We start from the raw sequence: 14,847 nt of genomic DNA, 5'->3' as shown, positions 1-14,847 counted from the left end.
GAACATGGGGATTATGTAATGATACGGAATTTTCTACGCTCAGGTTGCCTTATTGACAGATGGGAAGGACCATACCAAGTCTTATTGACTAGCACTACAGCATTAAAGGTTGCCGAGAGAGAGACTTGGGTTCATTCGTCCCATTGTAAGAAGGTTGCTGATCCAGAGAGGTCCCGTGATAAGGAACAGACGGTAGAGGAAGTTGTATCACTGGAGTGTCTGTTCCAGGAGGACTGAGGCGGCACCCGAGCATTGAAAATCACAAGATCGAAAGCAGTTGTCGATTCCCTGTTCCCTTTTATTGTTTTTCTCCACTTCCCATCCCATCCCCCTCAATTATTTCTTTCCCCCTTCTCATTTTTCTCCATTTCCTCCTATAAGATGGACTTGCCCCAAGAGACTGTGATCCGGATTTTCCTGTTGACCATGATGTTGACCAGAGCAGTCTGTTCCGGCGAGAGTACCATGGAGGTCGAGAGAGGTTCTGGAATGGGTTCTGATGACAAAGGTGGAGGCGTAGTTTTCCAAGAACAACATAATCAACAAGCAAAAGCGAGTATCAGAAAACGATCCGATAACATAGACCATAGAAGGAATTGTGAAAGATTGTTAGCTGAAGAAAACTGTATCTGTAGGCTCTGTGACAATGTAGTTGAGGATGGGTGTATCAAGAAATGTCAGTCCAGTTTTAATATCCACATGGACCGGCATCCATTGAGTGACTATCACTCCTTAGTGGGTAATGTGTTAAATCAGACAGATTGTTGGGTATGCTCTCAAGTACCTCAAGGTCATAGCAAATCAGGACTAGTACCATTTCCTTTAACGGTAGGGGAGGTACTTGAGCTAAAGGGTGGGAGGCCGGTGGACAGGAGGTTTAATATCTCCAGTCCTCCTAGTTTGAAGCTCCACCAATATCACGTGGATAGATCCCTAATATGTTTTAACATTTCCATTCCCCGAAAGCCGGGAAATTGGGAAGTGTCATGGAGTAACCAAACCATGACCTTTTCATACAGAGCCGACAGAATGCCAACAGATACAGAGCTTATACGCCACATAGCCAGTAGAGAAAAATCTTTCCGATATAGGTATACCCTAGGAAGTAGGATTACGAGAGTTGGAGAGGTATCACCAGGATACTGTGCACATATCGTACAAACTGATACGTGTACTAGACAGATGGGAGAATTAGGGTTAGGAGATTTCACATGGAAGATGTGTAATATGGTTATGTCCTACTCCGTCCCATATGTTCTCCCCGATGATGCATATTTCATATGCGGGAGGAAGGCGTATAAGTGGCTTGCCCCAAACTCTGAAGGATTGTGTTATATTGGAAAAGTACTGCCTGAGGTAATGACTGTATCACATACTAAAATTAAAGATATTCACCGCAGTGTCCAAGCTCCTTATACTCACACTCATTACGAGCACGTAGTTAAACGGCACCTGATAGAAAGAACAGAGCATCCGGCCTCTGACATGATCCATGAATCCACCGGGATTCAGGTTCTACTCGCGTTAGACATCACTCGCACCGCCAGAGGAGTGTTGAATTATAAATACATATCAGCGCTTGCAAATTTATTAGACAATATCACTGAAATGTATGACGACACTTTTAGGTATACCGGAAGGGAGCTTCAAGCTTATAAAACAGAACTGGTTCAGCATAGAATGGTTCTCAATTATCTCACGGCAGTGACAGGCGGATATTGTGTCACACTGGCAACGCAGTACGGCGTGAAATGCTGCACATATATTACGAATAGTACCGAGGATCCGGTCGAGGTCATAGACCAAAAGATGGATGACATTCTCCAATTAAAGTGGGAATTTCGCAGGAGACACAATCTCACCCTTGCTGCTGTGGGTAATGAGCTGACTGGTTGGGTGTCATGGTTGAACCCGCGAAATTGGTTCTCTGGTTTAGGAGAATGGGCGCAAGGAGTCATAATGGATGTTGGGAAGTTTCTCCTATGTATCTTAGGTGTTGTCATATCGATTGGCTTGATATTTAGATGCGGTCAGGCTTTAACGAAGTGTAAACGAAGTACTAGGGTGATGAGTTTAAGGAGTGAGGAAATTGTAATTCCAATGGATTTGATCTATGACCCAACGGTAGAGACAATGATGTGATGAAAATGCGATTATACGGTCCGTTTCTTTCACCTGTTTTTCCGTTTTCTCCAAGGTAAAAAGGCCCACTTGGACGAGGAATTTGATGATCCTGTATACAGACAACAGATGGATTAAAGAAGAAGTTTTGACAACCTTATACACAGATATTTGATGAACTATGCCATAGACCCCCAGTTTCCCTAGAAATTTTAAATTTACGCTAGCCCAACACTTTTGTAAGTCTATGGACATTGACAAAGCTTTTTGCCCGCACCTTTTGGCAAAAGCCCAAAGAAGACTGCATTCAACAGACACCAGACAAAACTTCAACCGACAAATGTTCATTAACCTGACATAGAATACCACTGCATTTACCATAATTGTTTCTTATCTTCATCTCTACAACCTTCAGGTAAAGCACACACATAGGCGATAGGGAATACCGGCACAGATATCAGCATCCACATATTCCCCCATTCATGTATCATCAACTAAAATGTGCTCCCCCATTTTGTTGCAACCAAAAGCCGAAGAGAGCTCGGTAAAGTTTGACAGCCCATCCACAGACCCTTAATACGTGATAAGAAGGAATTCAAATGTATACTTCGCAATACCTCGAAGCTTGATTTAAAACACGTACGGCACGATGATACATGACCCCCCAAACATGGATTCATACACACATGCTTCTGCTATCTCACTAGGTCATACCCTTTTCCTACCTTCTCCTCTCCTCCCCTACCCAACCATAGAAATATTTACACATGACATATATTTTTCTCGTTTTGAAATGTTTTAGAAAGTGGCAGTTATTGGTGACTGCCAAAGGGTGGACTGTCAAAGTCAGAAAAATATCATGATGCACACTGCCATATTTGCACCTCATATGTGTCCTCGCTGCGCATGCGCGCGCTCTCCCGTGCGTGCGCATACCCGCCGTTACGTGCACCCGCAGGCGCACGGTATGCGCATTTACGGTAGAGTTTATGTGCATCTAGCGTGCGACTCAATCATTACATATTTTCACCATATAATGTATTTTGTAGATTATGGTCCCTTTGATAGAATCTGAAAGTTTAGTTAATGTAGCATGTTCATGGACAAGGAGATCCCTCTTTGTTTGATACGAAGGGTCAGACAAGGGTTATACAGTGGTGTTTAGTATCCATCGGAAGAGTATTTAATTAGCAATATTCCGGTGTTGGTTTGAAGCGGATTAATCGCTCGTGCGAATAGTTATGGACATAAGAAGTTTATGGACTTTTACTATATTTGCACTTTATTATCCATGCGGCGGGAAACCTAGTTTCCCACCCACCTGAGCAGTTGGAAATAGTCACAGCCCACCTGTATGAATCAACCTATGACCTTTTGTTATAATGCGAAGAGGAATTCCTGTGTCCAATGAACAATAAGAATATAGGACCATTGTACTGTATTATGTGTAGGGTATAAAAGGACAAGCCGATCTGGGCCAGCTCTCTATTCTCTTCAACGGTTCTCATTGCTGATAATCGGGAGCTGGATATCCAGAGGCGCATGCGATTGTTTCCCTTGAGCGTAAGTTTTCTCCGCAATCATATTGTTTTTCTTGTTATTGTGAGCCATATCTCTCTCTCTCTTCTCTTTCTCTCTCGTTTCTCTTATATAGTTATCGTACTAATATTGTATTTCATGTGTAGTTATCTGGTTAGGTAGTCTATGTTATATTGGTAGTGTATGACTTGTATTGTATTATTCTTTTTGAACGTTCATTCATTTCCTTAAAAGGCGTTAGACCCTTAGACCGGTATTGTGTGTTCATTATATTGCAGTGGGTAATAGGAGCGTCTCTATCGCTCAAACAGCTTTAGTGTAAACCCGCTTACACAGTGTTGCATTCTCATCTTATCACTACACAAGGGTTTACTGCATAAATACATTGTTTATGGTATAGTTATAAAGGTTTAACATTGTGAGCGTCTGCACCGCTGGTGATCCCTCGTGGTCCCGAGCGTCCGCTACGCTAATAGCGAACCATTACGTTAGTCGGCAGCCAATAGCGTGCCTGCCTGTGATCTCTTGGCCGTGAGCGAACGTGACGCTTGAGCGTCTCGACTACGGCTAAGCGATTGCTACGCAACGTGCGTACCCTTACGGTATTCCATACGTCAATAGCGTACAGTGTTCTTAGACCTCTTAAAGGGTTTTAAGTAAGATAAATATTCTGCTTTAACATTACCTACACCTATTCATCAGCCTGCAAGCTGCCAGTGTTATCTCCAACTACACTGTGAACTTTAATGCTAGTCTCCTGCAACTGCTACCAGCCTTGCTATTTCCACCATCATCTCTGCTGGCTCCACAACCCAAGAACTATCGGTTCCCATACCGACACATCGATCCCCTGATCGATTGAACTCATTATACAAACTTTGCCATAGACTCTCAGCTTCCACGCTGCTCATTCTCATTTGCATCGTTACTGTTATTATTTCTGCTGCCATATTGTTTCAACTTATTGTTTAATAAAACCACTTTGCGCACATGCGCAGGAATCCAATCTGGCCTCCTCACTTCCTCCACATTACTACCACTGACCCACTAGCGCCCCCTCCGGGAACACAAACTAAACAGAACCTGACAGTAAGTCCAGGACCGATGGACTCGGATGGTGGTCAGAGTGTGGGGTCAGGGGCCTTACAAAATCTGGTCTCCCGCTTGGATGGTCAAGAGGCTGCGCAGCAGCAGATGTTCCAGTTCCTGCAAGGAATGTCCTCCCGGCTCGATACACTACAACAATCTCTGCCTAGTGTTCTCATTCCTTCAGTTCCAGTTACCCCCGCTCCTGCAAGTTCAGCGGGTTCTCCTTTACCGGCTGCATCAACTCCAGTGTCACGCTTGCACCTGCCCGTGCCTAGCAAATATGATGGCAGTCCCAAGTTATGTCGCGGGTTTCTGAATCAATGTGAAATCCAGTTTGAGTTGTTATCACACAATTTTCCCACGACAAGATCCAAGGTTGCTTATATTATATCACTGCTCTCTGGATCAGCCTTGAGTTGGGTGTCTCCTCTGTGGGAGCGTGCTGATCCCCTTATGAATAACTACACTGAATTTGTGTCAACCTTCAGACGCATCTTTGATGAACCAGGTCGCGCAACATCAGCTTCTGCAGATCTTATCCAACTCCGTCAAGGTACCCGTAGCATGGGTCAATACGTCATTCAGTTCCAGACGTTGGCTGCAGATATTCAATGGAATAACCAAGCGCTGGTAGCAGCCTTCTGGCATGGACTCTCTGACCGAATTAAAGATGAATTAGCCACCCGTGACATTCCTGAGCAATTATCAGATTTAATTTCTTTATGTATCAAGTTGGACTCTCGCATTCGCGAACGCAATAGTGAGCGTGCTCGTAGTGAGCCCCGCAAGCCGAGAATGGTACCTCCGACACAATTTCAGCCTCCACCTTCTGACGAGCCTATGCAAATTAATAGGTCCCGCTTAACCCCTGAGGAGCGGTCAAGAAGACTTCGAGAGAGACTGTGTCTTTATTGTGCGGCTACAGGTCACCAAATCAATTCTTGTACAGCGCGTTCGGGAAACGCCAGATCCTGACTTGTAAAGGAGGAGTCAAGTTGGGATCTTCTAGACAAGCTCCTTCAGATCAAGACCTTATCCTTCCTGTGACTTTAGCGACTAGGGCGGGACTCCCACTCCTGTGTGTATATTTTAAAGAACAATAAACATGAGATTTTAGGACAGAACTGGCCACCGAGAAATTAAAACAAACACAAAACAGAAGAGGTAGTTAGATATACATCACCTGTGTTAAGATTCTGGAAAATGAGGGCTGTGAGATTCCCAGTAGCCAGAAAGTGCAACACAGCCAGGAGTTTGTGCAGGCCTGAGACAGAGCGAGAGCGTGCTGTCTCAGGGTCTAGGCCCAGTTTGACAAGGTCATACAGACGGAAAATGTTGTTACAATTTAGACGGAACATCTGTATGACCTTATCATCGGACAATGCGTTCAAGTTTAAACGCCCCCTAAAAAAATTAGGCCTGCGCAGCCTCCGCGGAACCTGTACAACCTGCTGACCATGTTCAGTTTCTTGGCCCTGGGTACTTACAGGCTGATGTCTGAGTCTGAGGAATCCCACAGCACACAAAAGATCACTGGCCCACAGTCCTGCTGCCATTTCTGAGTGTAGGTGTATTGAAATGGGCCTAACATCCTTTTATAGGCATCCTAATTCAGGTGTGATTGATTTTTGAGTTGCAACACATGTAAACACGATTGAAAAAAGCAGGTCTATTTTTTTGCCGCTTTTTTTACCGATTCGCAAAAAAATACGACCGCAAATGAGCACTCAGAAACTAACACCCAAAAACGAATGAATAGTGAATTCCCGTATTGTATGAAATAACAGCCGCGTTTGACCGATGGTCTATTCATTCGTATTTCGGAACTTTGCAAATCAAACCATTACGAATAGTCCAAACACTGCCGAGATTGGTGCTTAGTGAATTCCCGGATTGGGACGTAGAAAAAAAAACACAGAACGGACAAACTCAAATTCTTAATAAATATTGGCCACGGAGAGTAAACAGTCCACTGGCGGAGAAGGTTTAGAAGAAACCCCTAGCTTGACTCCTCCGGAACAAGCTAGGACTGCCCGTTTCCCGGTCGAGACTTGCAAAACTTGAGAAAATGATCCGCGGCTCCACAGTAGAGGCAGAGTCTACCATCACGACGACGCTGACGTTCTTCTGGGGACAGCCGAGATCGATTAATCTGCATGGGTTCATCAGGACTTGGAATAACCGTTTGCTTACACGGAAGAGATTGGACCCTTGATCGATCTGACCGACTACGTTCGCCACCTCGTTCCTGCATGCGAAGATCCACCTTTACACAGAGCGAGATCAACTGTTCTAAAGAATCCGGCAAATCTCTAGTGACCAACTCGTCCTTTAGACGATCGGAGAGCCCGTTCCAAAAGGCAGCCCGAAGGGCATCATTATTCCAGCGCAGTTCTGAGGCTATGGTCTGAAAATTAATCACATACTGTCCCACTGAACGAGAGCCTTGTCGGACACGAAGCAAGTCTGCAGAGGCAGCAGTCGTCCTGCCGGGCTCATCAAAGATCCTCAGGAATGACGTAATGAAATTGGTGTAACTAAAAACCAATGGATCAGATCGCTCCCATAACGGAGACACCCAATTCAACGCTGAACCTTCGAGCAAAGAAATAATGTATGCCACCTTGGACCGATCAGTAGGGAAGTTATGTGAAAGAAGTTCAAAATGTACCTCGCACTTATTGAGAAAACCACGGCAATTCTTTGGATTCCCATTATAGCGAGAAGGAGTAGGGAGCTGAAGGCGTGACCTGGTTCCAGAGGAGGATGGAACATTACTAGAGACAACCACTGGAGCGGGTACTGGAGCTGGGGCCGGTACTACTGAAGCCAGAGAAGTCTGAATTTGATCCAACCGGCCAGATAATTCCTGGAGATAATGCATCACCTGACCCTGTGCTGCTTCCTGACTTTGTACTCGAGAAATCAAGTCCTGGATGGTACTTGCCTCTGGTCTCCGATCCCCCGGGTCCATGAGGCCTGAGTATACTGTCACTGACCTAGGTTGGGGGTGTTGTGAACTCGGGGGTTCTCCCGATGGTAGGGGAGAGGAACCACAGTTGGGTCGGAACAGGGATGGCTTGATATAGGTCTTCCTCATACAGGACTCTGACAGTAAAGCTTGGTGAAAATATTAAAGAACTTTATTGCAGGAAGGGAGCAACACAGTGTCACATAGCAGAGAAGGAACGTATGGGGGGAATGTCCAGGCCTATAGGAGAACTTGTAAGCAATGGTAAAGATTCCAGGAAAAGAAGTACTTGTGAGAGTTGGTACAAGATAATAGTGACTGAAGAACTTGTGAGTGATGTTTTTAAAAATACTGATGATTTGAAGAACTGGTGAACGGTGGTTAAAGACTCTGATGATTTGAAACACTTGAGAGCGGTGGTTAAAGACACTGATGATTTGTATGACTTGAGAGCGGTGACTAAAGATACTGATGATTTATAGAACTTGTGAGCGGTGATTAAAGACACGAATGATTTGTATGACTTGAGAACGGTGATTAAAGACACTGATGATTTGTGGAACTTGTGAGCAGTGGTTAAAGACACTGATGATTTGTATGACTTGAGAGCGGTGATTAAAGACACTGATGGTTTGTAGAACTTGAGAACGGTGGTTAAAGACACTGATGATTTGTATAACTTGAGAGCGGTGATTAAAGACACTGATGATTTGTAGAACTTGAGAGCGGTGGTTAAAGACACTGGTAACTTTCAAAACTTGGGAGCGGTGGTTAGCCCGCAGCCCACGCTGACTCCAAGAAGCACTGGTGACTGGATTGCAGAGGAACACACCAGACGCTGTATACGCTGGAACTGTGCAGTAACTGGCACCTGGAAGTGCCGGAGACACTGGGGTACGACTGCAGAGAGATTCGCCGGGAACAAGAGCACTGGCATCCACTTCAGGGGAAAAGAGGATACTCAGGCGCCGAGGCTCTGCCCGGCGTCTGCCTTTGAATCTCCCGCCTCCGCTGGATTGGCGGAACAGTCTGATGACGTCACCTGCTCCCCGCCCACGTGATGCCGGGTGTCATGGCGGTGCCCCTGCCCCGGGGAACAGCCGGGAGCCGCGCCAGCCAGATGCCAGAGCCCGTGGACCATCGAAGGTGGAGGCCGCAACACAGACCAGCAGGCACGCAGAGGTAAGCGCGGTACGGGGTTCCGACCTATTCATTAGTGCCCCATTTATTCCGACAAGTCGGGAAACCCGACTTGTCGGAATGCTCTCGGAATGCACACTGATCAGCGGCTTTTCGACAATTTTTCAAAAAAGTCGGATTGAGATGAGGAGACTAGTGGTGCTGCGGCGGCGGGGAGAGCAGAGATCGTCGGCCGGCGGGAGGAGCAGGCTGCGGGGGGACATGTCTGCGGCGGTGGGGGGGAGGCGTCTCCCGGCCAGGCACCTCTCTCCCTGCAGCGCCTCCCCCCGCCGCAGACATGTAACCCCGCTGCCAAGACCTCCCGCCGGCCGCCGATCAATGCTCCCCCCGCCGCCGCAGCACCTCTCTCCCTGCTGCCAGCTCCGCCTGCGACTCCACAAATGTCCCCCGCAGCCAGCCCCTCCCGCTCACGGCCGCCGCTCTCTGCTCCCCTCACCGTTGCTGTCGGTGCAGCGACCTGACAGGACGGCCAAATCCGACATTCGGATTTGGCCGTCCATTGAATAGGGGTTGTCGGATCCATTCCGACAACTGCATGTCGGAATGGATAAGACTTCTATTGAACATACCCCATAGTGGTGAGAGGTAAGGGATGGCTCTGGTATGCGGTGCACTGCTGCTAGTCTCCCCAGTGCTGGTACAGGAAGGAGACGTAGGAACTGTGTGTGGGATTAGTGTGTGGCTTCAGGATACTGGACATGTGGAAGAAATGTGAGCTGCCAGTAAGAGGCTGCCATTTAGTATGTCACTCTGCTGCCAGCAGGAACTTCTTGTGCCTGCTGCTACCCGCCTATGGGGCTCATTTATCAAATAAATATCTACGGCTATTGTGGCGGTCAGCCACAAATATGCTGGCGATGCTGCCAGATTTATCAAATTCCAGAATGCGATGCATTAGCGAGTTTGATTCAGCTACGCCTATCTGAATATGGCGGTAGTCCATTGTCGCCTATGGGCTACTTACTGCATTCTTAGCAGGTTGTGGACACATATTCTGTGTCATAAGTATATTTTTTATATTATGTAAATATTTTTTAGATTGTAAATTGCTGTTTAAATACATTTGTGCGGCACCGAGAACGGTGCCTCCCGCAGTGCATTGTAATCGGCCGTAAGCAGGGGGCGGGGCCAAGCAAAGTGCTGTAAAAGCCCATTGAAAAAAGTAATAGAAGCGGCACCTGCCCAAGTGCTGCAGAACAGCAGGGATGTGCTTTCAGCCTATCTGAAAGCACGCCCCTGTCACTGTGATTGGTCACTGGACAGCAGCTGCAGCACTGACAGTGACTGCATCCGGCTGTCACTGGCAGTGCTGTACGGGGCAAAGGACGTGCATAGCAGTGGCAGCGTCTGAGTGCGGCTCTCCCCTCTCCTTCGTCTTCCGCCAGCTCCGTCCTCCAAGGCAGCAGCATAACCAGGTCGGGGACATTCTCTCTCTCTCTGCGGCTCTCCCCTTTCCTTCATGTTCCGCCGGCTCCTTCCTCCCAGGCAGCAGCATAACCAAGTCGTGGACTTCCGCCGGCTCCTCCTCCCAGGCAGCAGCATAATCAGTTCTCTAACTCTCTCCCTCTCTCTTTTTCCCCTCCTGTGGATTAGAACGAAGTTTGTAAATATAATTTAAATTTTTCCAGGTACCCCTATTGGATTCTACATGGACAAGTGGACGTGATCGGCGTGGGATGTAGGTAAGTATGTGTGAGTGTGTAAGTGCGTTTTAATAAATTTTTACTTTCATGGTGTGTGTGTTGTGTTTTTGTTTGGGTATTTTTGTTGTTGTAGAACTACAGGTACCAGCGAGCCCGTTATTTCTCCGCATGCTGGTACTTGAGGTTCTCCAAGTAACAGCAAGCGGGGGAGGCTTGCTGGGCCTTGTAGTTCCACAACAACAAAAAACAATGTTCATTTGCTTGACACACTTATGGCTATCACGCATTTTTTTTAAAATGTTTTTAACCCATTCAGACCCTTTTCCATTAAGTTAATGGAAGCCCTGGACAGCAAAATTGCATTCATGTCCTCCTCCCACTCCCTTCACAGTCCCAAACACTAATCTTTATTTTCTATAAAAATGTACAATATATCACAAGTATGATGAGCAGGCAGGCAGAGGGCATTGGCGGCATCGGACTGAGATGCAAATTCGTGGCGGAGGGCTGGGTCAGTTGATGGTGGGAGTGTTTGTAAGCCATTGGCAGTGGCAGCGGGCATCTGCTCAGGGGCAGTAGCCGGCATTGGCTCGGGGTCATCGGCAGGATGTGGCGGACATAATGGCTGTAGTGCCTCACCAGCCACTGACCTCACCGCACGCCACTGAGGTGTAGCCATGCTGATCATGGCTACATCCGAGGTAAATGTGCACCCTTGGCATAGCTATGCGCGCCTGTGCCTAGCCATCCATGTGAATGGGACACACACTTCTTAGACGTCCAGACATACGCGGTGCAGATTACTGGACCAATCTTAGTATGAAATTATGTATTTTGGAATGCAGAGTAAATAATAATAAGAATAATTACAAAAAAATAATAATCATCATAAGTCGGAGAAGAAGAAGAAGAAGAAGAAGAAGAAGAAGAAGAAGAAGAAGAAGAAGAAGAAGAAGAAGAAAAAAAAAAAGTGGCAAAATTTGACTTAAAATAAAAATAGACATTTATTTTGCTTGAAGTTGTCTTTATTAATAAATTGTCTCAAAGGGTGAAGAAATGACACATATTTGGGGAGACAAATATATTAGGAGAGTTCACTTCAGAACCATGCATTGTTTATTCTACACAAGAGAGTACCAGGTGAGGCAGCCATGTTGGGTGCACTACATAGGTTACGCTGTGCGATAAGCAAAACATGGCAGTAAGGCATGAAAGGGTAAAATAAAAAGCAACTAACAGGACACCTAGTTCTGCAGCTTACACAGTAAGGAAAATGGTCTTACTCTATAATTGCTTTTAGATAATTTTCTCTTTTATAAAATTTTTAAAGTGAGCTGAGGTGAAAATGACAAAAGAGGGTCTAGTCACATTTTGAAATAACAATAAAAAAAACTATATCTGACCAAAAAAAAAAAAAAAAAGTATAATAATTCTACAACACTCCGAAGATGGTAAGCTCATATTGTGATTTGCATAAAATATTTATATGAATCCCACATAATCACTGTTACACACTGGTTCTCACTGAGCGGAGGTTGAGACAAGAGGGGTGTCATTCGGCTCCCCAGCTGATGAAAATATACAACAGGTAACAGTGTAGGATCACTGGAAGTATTGTGGGTCTCTGATAATCTCAGGTCTCTGAGGAGTTAAGTGAAAAACTACTGTCTCCCACTGTGATGCTCTAAGACATTGACAAGATGGTGCAGCACTTTTGTGCAGTATTTTGGGTCAGCAGCCATCTTGGTACAGGGAGTGAAGCCTCCCTGAAGGAACAGTATGGAATCTGCACAGTAGCGCTCTCCCCTTTCAACACTTTTTACATACAAATAGGATAATAATGATAAAACTCCCACATAGTCATCAAAATGGGATGTAGTCACCATCCTGGCGATCAGCATACTGGGCAAGGGGCCGAGGGCTACTCCCACTCGTGGATGTCCATGACACCCATTGAGTGTGAATAGAACCTGTGGCAAGCGCAGCAAGCCACCAAGCCCGCAATGTGGAGAACGCTGCGAGCCCGCAAGGAGCTTCGTTTCGCTTGCCCCCCTGCTGGCATTCTGGCAGCCAGAGATCCCGAAATTGGTATGCTGACCACCAGGATCCCGGCTGCCGGTCAACCATACCCAACGTACCTGAATGACTACTTGTGCCTGGTGTAGGATTTTTAAATGTGTGTAGTTTACTGTATACAAGCATTTAAAACCCTATAGGAACTGAGATTTAAGGTGTATTACATGTAGTTAAAAAAAAATTCTTTATTTTATGGCAGTAATTTCTAAACTGGGGGCCGTGACACCCTGGGGTGCCTCGGGAAAGGGGGGGGAGGTTAGGGGGACCTTGCATTAGTGCCATAGGTGGTCATTCCGAGTTGTTCGCTTGCTAGCAGTTTGTAGCAGTCGTGCAAACGCTAAACCGCCGCCCTCTGGGAGCGTATTTTTGCTTAGCAGAAGTGCAAACGAAAGGATCGCAGAGCAGCTACTAAAAAAAATTGTGCCGTTTCAGAGCTGCTCCAGACCTACTCAGCGCTTGCGATCACTTCAGACTATTCAGTTCTTGTTTTGACATCACGAACACGCCTTGCGTTCGCCCAGCCACGCCTGCGTTTTTACTGGCACGCCTGCATTTTTTCGAACACTCCCTGAAAACGGTCAGTTGACACCCACAAATGCCCTCTTCCTGTCAATCACTCTGCGGCCAGCAGTGCGACTGAAATACTTTGCTAGACCTAGTGTAAAACTGCATCGGCCGTTGTGAAAGTACGTCGCGCGTGCGCATTGCTCCGCATTGCTCCGCATACGCATGTGCAGAAGTACCACTTTTTTGCCTGATCGCTGCACAACATCTGAAAACAGCTAGCAAACAACTTGGAATGACCACCATAGTTCGGTGGTCCAGGACCAATTCAAATTATTTATACTTAATTCAATTGGTAAAACCAGTCCCTCACCACATAACTGAACCTAAGGATGACATATTAAAAACACAATTGACTTAATTTTATATTTTTTTCTGAAGTTCTCAATAAGAAACTTTGGCCTAGGGGTGCCGTGAAACTAATTCTGATACTCTAGTGCAGGGACATCACAGCAGCGGCCCACGGGCCGCATGCCTCCCCTACCGCATCCTTTTGCGGCCCACGGGCAGAGGTCCTTTAGCGGCCCGACCACCTTGCTTGCAGCGAGGGCAGGGGAGTGCAGCGCGTGCTTATCCTGCTCCTCAGTACGGCCTCAGCGGAGGTGTGGGTATCTTAAATCAGGCGCCAGTTTGTGAGCCACTCAGAGATCGTGGACAGGCAGCCAATCAGGAGCTGTGCCAGAGTCTTTGCTTTGTATGTGTGACGCCATCTTCCCGAAGAGATCACTGGGAAGATGGCGCCCCTTCCACTGGCTACAGCAAGGGCATACTGGGGAGGGGTAGCAAACTGGGGCCCCTACCGGGCCCCTCCAGCAGCCCCTCCACCAATGCACGTCTTTCGGCGTTTTTGAGGCATTTTTATAACAACATGGTGATGACACTGTAGCACAGAGATTTTCAACCTTTTACAACTCGCAGCACACTGAACAAGATTTAAATATTGCCAAGGCACACTCAAATGTAATGGTGATGCATGGTGCAGTTGCGTGTCCTAGGATGTCATGTCGCAGCTTCTCCATAGGTAACGCCTGAACAGGCACGGCGACAAAGGGGACACTTGTGCAGGGCCCCGAGGTTCAGGCGGGCCCCAAGTATTAAGGACAGAAATAATGGGGCCACAGTGCCAATATTGTTTTATAAAGTGTATGCTCCAGCTGCTTAATTTAAGCAGGAAAACAATTAACAGGCCACCTAAACCCTCCACACTCCTTTTACCCCATCCCTTTGTCCAGTCCCTGTGGTCCATATTGTATTGCCATCATTATGCATGTCGCTGCACTCGGGCTTTTCTGTATGTCCCTGCCACCACCACCACCACCGAAGAGCCGGATAGCCCAGTATGAAAACCACCTGCCGGGCTCACTGACAGGCTGAGTCAAAGGCTCTATTTTATTTAAAAGATCCCCTCTGCCAAGTTAAGGGAGGTTTGAGGGGGCCCCAGAAATATCAGTTTAGTGGGCCCCAAGATTTCTGTTGCTGGCCCTGACCCTAATCCTTACCCCTAAACTAACCCTAATGGCTGCAGTAAAAATCAATGTTTCTATGTATATAGTGTATTGCAAGAAATTATCTGTGAATCCAATGGTACCATAAGTGCGGTATATACTTGCACTTCTTTGCGGGGCGAGAACTTCTCCCCTAAGT

Source organism: Pseudophryne corroboree, chromosome 1 (genome assembly GCF_028390025.1).
Source record: "Pseudophryne corroboree isolate aPseCor3 chromosome 1, aPseCor3.hap2, whole genome shotgun sequence".
Taxonomy (NCBI): domain Eukaryota; kingdom Metazoa; phylum Chordata; class Amphibia; order Anura; family Myobatrachidae; genus Pseudophryne; species Pseudophryne corroboree.
The sequence above is the reverse complement of the archived record's forward strand: the minus strand, read 5'-3'. Positions refer to the sequence as shown.